This window comes from Aotus nancymaae, unplaced genomic scaffold (assembly GCF_030222135.1).
Source record: "Aotus nancymaae isolate 86718 unplaced genomic scaffold, 86718_ANA_hifiasm-v0.15.2.pri h1tg000088l, whole genome shotgun sequence".
NCBI lineage: Eukaryota > Metazoa > Chordata > Mammalia > Primates > Aotidae > Aotus > Aotus nancymaae.
The window spans coordinates 1,360,543-1,370,976 of record NW_026988503.1 but is presented as its reverse complement, the minus strand read 5'-3'; positions in this window follow the sequence as shown (position 1 = coordinate 1,370,976).

Below are 10,434 nucleotides of genomic sequence, written 5' to 3'. Positions count from 1 at the left end.
CTTCCTCCAATTCTTTATTTTGAGTCTTTGTATGTCCTTGCTTATGAGATGGATCTGGATACAGTGTACAGATGGGTTTTGACTTTTTATTCAATTTGCCTGTCTGTGTCTTTGATTGGGGCATTTAATCCATTTAAATTTAGGATTAATATTGATATTTGTGAGTTTAATATTGTCATTTAATGCTAGCTGGCTATTTTGCCCATTAGTTGATATAGATTCTTCATTATGGAGATACTCTTTACCTTTTGGTAAGTTTTTGGGATGACTGATACTGGTTGTTCCTTTCTGTGTGTAATGCTTCTTTCAGAAGCTCTTGTAAAGCAGGCCTGGTGGTGATGAAATCTCTGAGTGCTTGCTTGTTCGCAAAAAATTTTATTTTTCCTTCATTTATGAAGCTTAGTTTGGCTGGATATGAGATTCTGGGTTGAAAATTCTTTTCTTTGAGGATATTGAATATTGACACCCACTCTCTTCTAGTTTGTAGGGATTCTGCTGAGAGAGCTGCTGTGAGTCTGATAGGCTTCCCTTTATGGGTAACCTGACTTTTCTCTCTAGCTGCCCTTAGAATTTTCTCCTTTATTTCAACCCTGGTGAATCTAACGATTATGTGTCTTGGGGTTGCTCTACTTGAGGAATATCTATGTGGTGTTCTCTGTATTACCTGGAGTTGAGTATTGTCCTGCCTTACTAGGTTAGGAAAATTTTCCTGAATAATATCCTGAAGAATATTTTCCAACTTGGATTCATTCTCTTCATGACATTCAGGTACACCTATCAAATGTAAATTAGGTCTTTACACGTAGTCCCATATTTCTTGGAGACTTTGCTCATTCCTTTTTACTCTTTCTTCTCTAATCTTGTCTTCTTGTTTCATTTCATTAAGTTGGTCTTTGACCTCTGATATCCTTTCTTCTGCTTGATCAATTCGACTGTTAAAACCTGTGCATACTTTGCGGAGTTCTCGTATTGTATTCTTCAGTTCCATTAATTCACTTATATTCCTCTCTAAATTGTCTATTCTTGTGAGGATTTCATCAAACCTTTTTTCAAAGTTCTTAGTTTCTTTATATTGGGCTAGAACATGTTCTTGTAACTCACAGAAGTTTCTTATTATCCACCTTCTGAAGCTTACTTCTGTTAATGGAATGCACTCGTTCTCCATCAGGCCTTGTTCCCCTGTTGACGAGGAACTGTGATCCCCTGTAGAGGGAGAGGCATTCTGATTTGGGGTATTCTCAGCCTTTTTAGGCTGGTTTCTTCCCATTATCATAAATTTATCCACCTGTCATCTTTGTAATTACCAACTTTCAAATTAGGTCTCTGAGTGGACATCAAACTTGTTGATTCCCTGCACTGGAATCTGAGCAACCCACTGCGCCAGCTAAAACAGCGGCATTAAGATTCATGGTGCTTTTCTGACTGAGAATCTCTGGTCTGGCTTCCCTCTTGAGTCCCTTTTTCAATCAGCTGAATGGGTGACTCTGCTTTCCCGTAGCTCCAAAGGTTGACCAAAAGGGGACCCAGTCCTGTTTACTCTGCACTGAGAACCGCCACGCCTAGGCACTGGCAAAACCACCGCGTCAGCCACAAGAGTCACGCTGGTGACCCATGGGGCTCCTCCGCTGGTAATCTCCTGGTCCTTGAGCAACAAAAATTCATCTGAAAGTGTGGCGTCCTCTCGTTCTCTGTGCTTTCACTGGGAGCTACAATCCTGAGCTGCTAGTAATTGGCCATCTTGGATCTCTCTCACCAGACATTCTATCTTTCTAAACTGACTGACTGCAGCATTGTTCTAAGGAGCAACAGTTGCAAAGATGCAGAGGAATTCTCAGTTAAGTATAAATCAGATATATCACTATTAATAAAATAAAGGTAGGTAGATGCCAGCTGACCTGTACACACAGGGAGTTGGAAGAACATTAAAAAAAAATAGGATTTTGAATTGAATCTTGAAGAGTATAAGAGTTTTCTAAAAATCCAAGAGGCAAGCATAGAAATGTGAAATTGCATGGCTTAATGGGGACCCACAAGTAGCCCAGTGTGACTGAAGTACAAAGTACACACTGAATGAACTTTTGGAGATAAGGCTAGAAAGACAGGCAGGACCAGACTGAAAAGAGCCTTTCATCCAATGCAAAGAAATAAGAGTTGGTATCCTGTAGGCCCCAAGGAAACACTGAAAGATTTTGAGCAGCGGGGTGATGTGGTTTTATTTTTATTTTTAAAGAATAGATTACAAAAAAATGTGACAGCATGCAGAGACTGAGTAGTTTTACATGGAAAAGAATGTGAAAAAAAAGAAAATTATAAACAATGGTAGGGACTCCCAAAGAATACTAATATGTTAGAAGACAGAAAAGCCTAAAAGAAGGGAAAAAAGCTTTTCTTTTGAATAAGTATCTGTACTGAGCTGTGTCCTTGTTGATAACTCTTTAAGAAATACATTGTTTTAAGGTTAAATAAAATATATTTTTATAACCCTAGTCACAGACTGCAAACTATATGCAAAATGACATGATACATAGGCATTGCCACAAAATTACTGCTTTAAAAATATGGGCATAAGCACTATAGTATCTGTGGTTATAAGTAATTCCTTATTATTAAAACATAACTAGATAATGAAACAAATAATTATATTTCATAAAAAACTGACATAATTGTCATGGGTATTTGGATGGTAATTAATAATATATATACCATTTATGAGAACATGGATATCTACTATAAATTATAAAAAAGAAAAAAGAGAGGAAAACTAATTTTCTAGAAGATAAAATATAAGCTGTATGAATCGTTTCTGCAACTATAAATTTTTAAGTGTTTGTCTTTAAATCTGTTAAAGCTTGTTCATTATTGGTGTTTGGAGTTGCCTCTGCACTAACAATTTAAAAATAAATATATAATATGTGTGTATGTGTTCATATGTGTGTGTCTAGAATCTTTCATGATTTATCGCCATGCATCTATGTGAGTTTATAAAACCTTCTGTCCTATATTTGTAAAATATTTTTAATTTTTGGAAATGTCTATTTAATTGGAAATAAATTTTCCTATTGCAAAAAATCATGTTATTTTACGTTACAGAGTATCTCTAGAGATTTTATAAAAGAATAAACTCTTGCATTTCTAATTTAAAAAGTCCTTGTAGAATAATAAAAAAGTGTTATAATTTTTTGTTTTAGTATGTTATTTGATATTTTTCCAATCAATATAGTAGCTTGCTGTTACTTCTTCACATAGTATCAGTACAACTAGAGTGATTATACAAACATCTCTAACATGTATTGAAACAAACAAAAGGCAAAAGATAAATGAGTATATTAGATCTCTTATTTATTTGATATCTTAATTAATCTTAAATTTCAAAATTTGACAGGCATTCTTTTAAAAAGAATATTGAGTTGGATATACAACCTAATCTTTTTGCTGTTAATGTTACACATTAGTAGATTTTTATTAATGTCCTTTATTTTCACTAACATTTGGCCATACAAATCTAAGCACACTGTTAAAAGGAAACCTCCACATACAAAGTAGTCTGTTTGAATAGAGAACAATAAGGAAATAATTTGTAACATCACTATTTGTTAAAAAAAATACTTTGTAGAGTTTCTACTGTGCCCAAGAAACATAGTTGTGAAGATGAATAAAACAACATAAAATTCTGTAGTAACTCACAGACTAGTAGTGCTAACAAATAGAAAAAATATCTCTAAATGAGTATAGATTTGTTATATTACTAGTGATTTTTATAATGTGGTTTGGTATCAGAGCAGAGAGTGATGAATTCACCTGGGTAGAAATCAGGTGTATTTGTTCTGGGCCTTGAAAGCTGACAGGCAAATAAATAGTGTTTAGTCAGGCAAATGGTGCTTAGTTCAGAGTACATGAGTGATCTAGTGCCCTAAGTATGGTTTTACTGGTGATACAAAGAGCATGATATTGAAAAGAAAACTGGAGCCACATTTAGAAATGTCTTAAGCAGTGAGAAACCACTGAAGCCTTTTAAATGGGACAATTGTATCATCAGACATAAATAATGTATTAGCTTTCCTCTGACAAAAGATGTGGTAGGGAATGACTAAGAGCAAAATGAAACTCCTCAGTTTTAATTTGTTTGATTACCCACCCCCTTGGTGATACTGGTATTAACATTAAAAATATGTATCAAAGTATTATTTTCTTTACTCTTTGCTTAAGACTGTTCCTGTGAAATCGTCCCTAACCCAACAAGTGTTTTCCCAGATCAGGAAAATATAGATTTCCATCTTATTCAAACAAATAAATGTATTTATATTTTAAATAAACTACCTAAATACTTTTGTCTTCTTTTTAAAAAGATTATATTTGTGTTTATTTCTTTTATGGATAACATCTTTTCATCTTCTCTTGTTCTTAAACACTGTAGTTTCTTTATGATAAAATTCAAATTAGAACAAAGAAAGGGTGATATAGAAAAGATTTAGACTTCCTTTTTCTATGGGGAGCTTTAATTTAATCTAAACCAGACTTACCATATGATGGATACAGGGTGCTTCACCTTCATGCTCTAGCATATAAATGTTTGACAATTGTCAAACAAAACAATGTTTTTAGGAAAAAGGTTAAAAATCAATGGAAAATATTATTTTCACTTCCAGTATTGAAAATAATTATCTCCATCTAAACTGGGAATATATGCATTTTCTGTATTTGCTATCAAGTAAAGATACATGAAACTTAGCTGTTCACATTTGTTCTCATACAATTATTTGCATATCCCTACCTTTTTCCAAAAAAGGTACTAAAGCCATTTGCATCTTTCCATGAAAACATGAAGAATTTATTTAAGATTTAATCATTGCTATGTTAACTATAGAACAGGATTCTTGGTTCATACTGGAAATATTAATGCTCTAGTACTCTGAGCCTTGCCTAAACCGAGCTCATTCTGCCTTATTTTAGAAAAAACTTTTGTCCTACAATCTAAGCTCTGGAGAAACTGTGACCACCACCTTAGAGAGCATAGAACAGAAAATCTAAATGTATTTTTTAAATAAAAAATGACTGATTTCCACAGGTTAAAATCTTAATATTTTCCACTTCTATCCCATATATTGATTTAAAATTTTAATGAAACTCTAAAACATCTGTTATGCTAAGCACCATCAGATTAAGATGAAGTTATAGATGTATAGGAGATTTGAATTGTAAAACTGATAATGTTTAGTACCTTAACATATCCATTTTTAGAAATATTTATTCAAACCTTTATGAAAGAGATAATTATTTTTGCATAAACTTTACATGACTGCATAAATTGTGTTAAAGTATTTTACATGTTTAAGCAATGGCAGTTTTACAGTAATTAATATATAATCAATAAAATATTAGACATGATATGAGTTGGCATATCAATCAGTAAAATATTAGACATTGTATAAGTTAGTATGTATACAATGTAAGTGTTCATTTAGGTTATTCCTCACCCCAAAAAAAATCATGGTTGTGAAAGCATTCCGATTATTTAGTGAATACTGATACTTTTCCTTTTGTGAAAATTCACTATTTACATTTAACAACATTAATTATAATTAACACATTAAATACAATAATTAATACATTAATGACATTTAAATGCATAGATTATTCTTACAGTAAGATATTATATAAAAATGCCTTCATGTGAACTCTGAGGGAAAATTTACCACTTTATTAGTTTAAAAATAATAAAGAATATTATAGAATGCTTCATTCTACAATACCTATAAGTATAGAGATCTTCTCATTTGTGTAAATTTATGCATATACATACAGCTATTGTTAAATGAATCAGGTAGGTTGTGAACTCTGTTTCAATGTTTACATAAAAAATTGAATCTGATGCTTATAGGGCATGTATGGATAATGAATTAGAAGACTGTTATACACATTTTTAATAAAGTACATAAAATTACAGAATATGTGGTAGAACTCCAAGCTGCAGAAGAAAAGCATAGTCTTAATTTAAGCAAAACAAATATTTATAGCATAATTCTGAGCAATTACAAGGAGGAATGGTAAAATGATCCCAAATTTTAATGGCCTCAGATCACATGTCCTTCACAATACTTTGTTCTAAGTTAAATAATAATACATGAGCATAACTTGACAAAGGTGTTTACTGGTTTTTGACTGTTAAACAAACATACCTCTCCATGAGACTACACAAAATATAAACTTTGATAATGTAAAAATGTCTCACAGAAAATGAAGTAAGAAGGAAAGAGGGCTAATCAGATAAAAATTATTTTAAGCGGATGAATCAAAAGTAAATATTTAAGGTTTTTTTTTTTAAAGATTTAAGGTAAGAACTAAAATAACCAAAACACAACTAATGGAAGTATGGTTATAGAAGCTAAAAGAGAATTGGAAGTAATGTTTTCAAATTTCCTCATGACTTTGTTTAAATCTATAAATAAACTATATGTTCCTTACTTAAAGTTAGGGTAATATCTAACAAAAGCAGTTATTGACATTAAAAGCTAATTATGCATGCCTTTAAGAAGCCGTAAAAGAGATGAGGAGGGAAGTGAGTAAGAGACTTTTATTTTTCATTTTAGATCCCACTGTACTGTTGATATTTTATGTACTACCATATAATAGTTAAATGCATAGATCTGCACTCAGATTGCCTGGGTTCAAAACTCAGGTACACTACTTATAACCTGTGGCCTTAGTCAACTGAATAAACATCTCTTTATCTTAATTTTGTCTTCTGTGAAATGGAAAATTAAAATTACTTCTATCGTAGGGTATTTTAAAAAATCAAGACTTAATAAGATAATAATTTAAAAAGTGGTTAAACAGTGCCTCTTCTTATGTAAGCACTATGAAAAATGTTAAATTGTAAGAAAATAAATATATCATGTATAGGTATACTGGCAAATTCATATTCCATAATTATACATAACTTAAATTTCAAAATAACATTAGTTAATAGATGTTAGTGTAAACACATCCTTGGCATTAGAGATTGAATATATTTTATGATTGTATCTGATGCATAACAACACTCTACAGAGATTTTTCTGGTATAAGTTACAAGTTATTTGGAATAAATAAATGTAGATTTTCAAAGAATCTACTACATGGGAAGAAAGTACTATATATGCTCAAATCTGACATCATATAATATGTAATATTGGATATCAGAAGTCAAAGTGAATCAAAATTGCAAAATGTTCTTTCTCTTTTTCTTTTCTTTTCTTTTTTTTTTCCTTTTTTCTTTTTTTTTTTTTTTTTTTTTTGAGACAGGTCTACTTCATTGCCCAGGCTGGAGGGCAGTGACACATTTATGGCTCACTGCAGCCTTGGCCTCCCATACCCAAATGATCGCACCTCAATTTCCCAAGTACCTGGAATCACAGGCATGTGTCACCACACCCAGATAATTCTTGTGTATTTTATAGAGACAGGCTTTTAACATGTTGCCCGGGCTCGTATCAAACTCTAGGGCTCAATCATTCCAATTGCCTTGGCCTCCCAAAGTGCTGGAATTATAGGCATGAGCCACTTTGTCCAGACCAAAAATTGCAGAATTTTCTGAATGTAGTAGATTCAATTTCACTAGGAAAACAATAAGTCTTTTACATCAGTAGTCCCCAACTTTTTGGCACCAGGGACTGGTTTCATGGAAAACAATTTTTCCATGAGGGTATGGAGGGATGGTTTTGGGATGATTCCACCTCAGATCATCAGGCATTAGTTAGATTCTCATAAGGAGCAGGCAACCTAGATCTCTCCCATGTGCGATTCACAATAGGAATCGAGCTCCTGTGAGAATCTAATGCCATAGCTGATCTGATAGGAGGTGGAGTTTAGGAGTTAATGCTCACCCACTTCTCACCTCCTGCTGTGTGGCCCAGTTCCGAAGAGGCCATGGGATGGTACTGGTCTGTGGCTGGGGGTTGGTGACCCATGTTTTAGATTATTTTAGTTCTAATCATTCAGAATGTTAAGTAATATGCTTACTCTTCTTGTGTTCTAAGAAACTGCAGAGTTGATAAACTCACTATTGACAATGTAAAGGAGTCCTCTTGAATCTTGAGTTCTAAATTTTAATCTATCTCATACTTACCATTTGGTACCTCACTGATGTAATACAGGCCTTCAAATAAGTTTGTCTAGAAAATAAAAATAAAAATAAAAAAATAGTTTTTCAACCTCACTGTTTTACCCAGACATTGATAATATATTTAATAGGTAGTAATCAATGGGTCTCATCCTATGGTATTGTAGAATTATTGAGTTTGTTTGTAGAATACTGGCAGTTCTAACTTACAAGGAAGTTGTTTCATAAAGTTCATTCGTAAGTCACAGAATGAAAAGGTCAAAAAGAACCTTTGGGGCCTTCAACTTCCCTATTCAATATTTGTATGAACCCTTCTGGAACATTTCTATTACAAACAGATGGCCATTCATCCTTTGGTTAAAAATGTCAAGTGATTTCAAACTCCGTAATTTAAAAGCAGCCCATTTTGCATCTGGACAGTTGAATACTTTATTGCATTTTCTTTGTTAAACCATTTTCCTATATTCATGTATTTCTGCTATAGGTTTGTATTGAATATATGCTGTAGAAGAGATATTGAAATGCAACAATTGCTGTCTAACAAAAAAAGACATATGAAAACCTAAGTAATAACAAAAATATGTTATAATAAGTTAAGGTAAATGCAGAGGTTGCTATTAATATTTAGGTGGGAAATGTGATGCCCTCTAGAGCTAATAAAAAATGTCAAAAAGTAAAAATAAGAATAATCTGAGAGAAATGGAGTTAAATAGGGGTTGGAAGAATAGGAATGGGTTATGCCAAGAGGAGAGAAAGAAAGAAAAGTCAGTTTTACTTCAGAGGTCAGAGTGAGCAAAAGGGAATGCATAAATTTTAGAAGGGAAGCAAATTATTCCATTCAAAAAACCAAAAGTGGGACAAAGTGACTGAAGAAAATTCCACAAGAGGAAAAATGCTGCAGAGAAAACTAGAGATAGAAAAGGCTGGAGGGAGAGATCCAAGATGGCCAATTACTAGCAGCTCAGGATTGCAGCTCCCAGTGAAAGCACAGAGAACGAGAAGATGCCACACTTTCAGATGAATTTTTGTTGCTCAAGAACCAGGAGATTTCCAGCGGAGGAGCCCGATGGATCACCAGCACGACTCTTGTGACTGATGCAGCAGTTTTGCCAGTGCCTCAGTGTGGCAGTTCTCAGTGCAGAGTAAATGAGACTGGGTCCCCTTCTGGCCAATGTTTGGAGCTCCGGGAAGGCAGAGTCACCCATTCAGCTGATTGAAAAAGGGACTCAAGAGGGAAGACAGACCAGAGATTCCCGGGCAGAAAAGCACCATGAATCTTAATGCCACTGTTTTAGCCGGCACAGTGGGTTGCTCAGATTCCAGTGCAGGGAATCAACAAGTTTGACGTCCACTCAGAGACCTAATTTGAAAGTTGGTAATTACAAAGATGACAGGTGGATAAATTTATGATAATGGGAGGAAACCAGCCTAAAAAGGCTGAGAATACCCCAAATCAGAATGCCTTTCCCTCTACAGGGGATCACAGTTCCTCGTCAACAGGGGAACAAGGCCTGATGGAGAACGAGTGCATTCCATTAACAGAAGTAAGCTTCAGAAGGTGGATAATAAGAAACTTCTGTGAGTTACAAGAACATGTTCTAGCACAACATAAAGAAACTAAGAACCTTGAAAAAAGGTTTGATGAAATCTTCACAAGAATAGACAATTTAGAGAGGAATATAAGTGAATTAATGGAACTGAAGAATACAATACGAGAACTCCGCAAAGTATGCACAGGTTTTAACAGTCGAATTGATCAAGCAGAAGAAAGGATATCAGAGGTCGAAGACCAACTTAATGAAATGAAACGAGAAGACAAGATTAGAGAAGAAAGAGTAAAAAGGAATGAGCAAAGTCTCCAAGAAATATGGGACTACGTGTAAAGACCTAATTTACATTTGATAGGTGTACCTGAATGTCATGAAGAGAATGAATCCAAGTTGGAAAATATTCTTCAGGATATTATTCAGGAAAATTTTCCTAACCTAGTAAGGCAGGACAATACTCAACTCCAGGTAATACAGAGAACACCACATAGATATTCCTCAAGTAGAGCAACCCCAAGACACATAATCGTTAGATTCACCAGGGTTGAAATAAAGGAGAAAATTCTAAGGGCAGCTAGAGAGAAAAGTCAGGTTACCCATAAAGGGAAGCCTATCAGACTCACAGCAGCTCTCTCAGCAGAATCCCTACAAACTAGAAGAGAGTGGGTGTCAATATTCAATATCCTCAAAGAAAAGAATTTTCAACCCAGAATCTCATATCCAGCCAAACTAAGCTTCATAAATGAAGGAAAAATAAAATTTTTTGTGAACAAGCAAGCACTCAGAGAT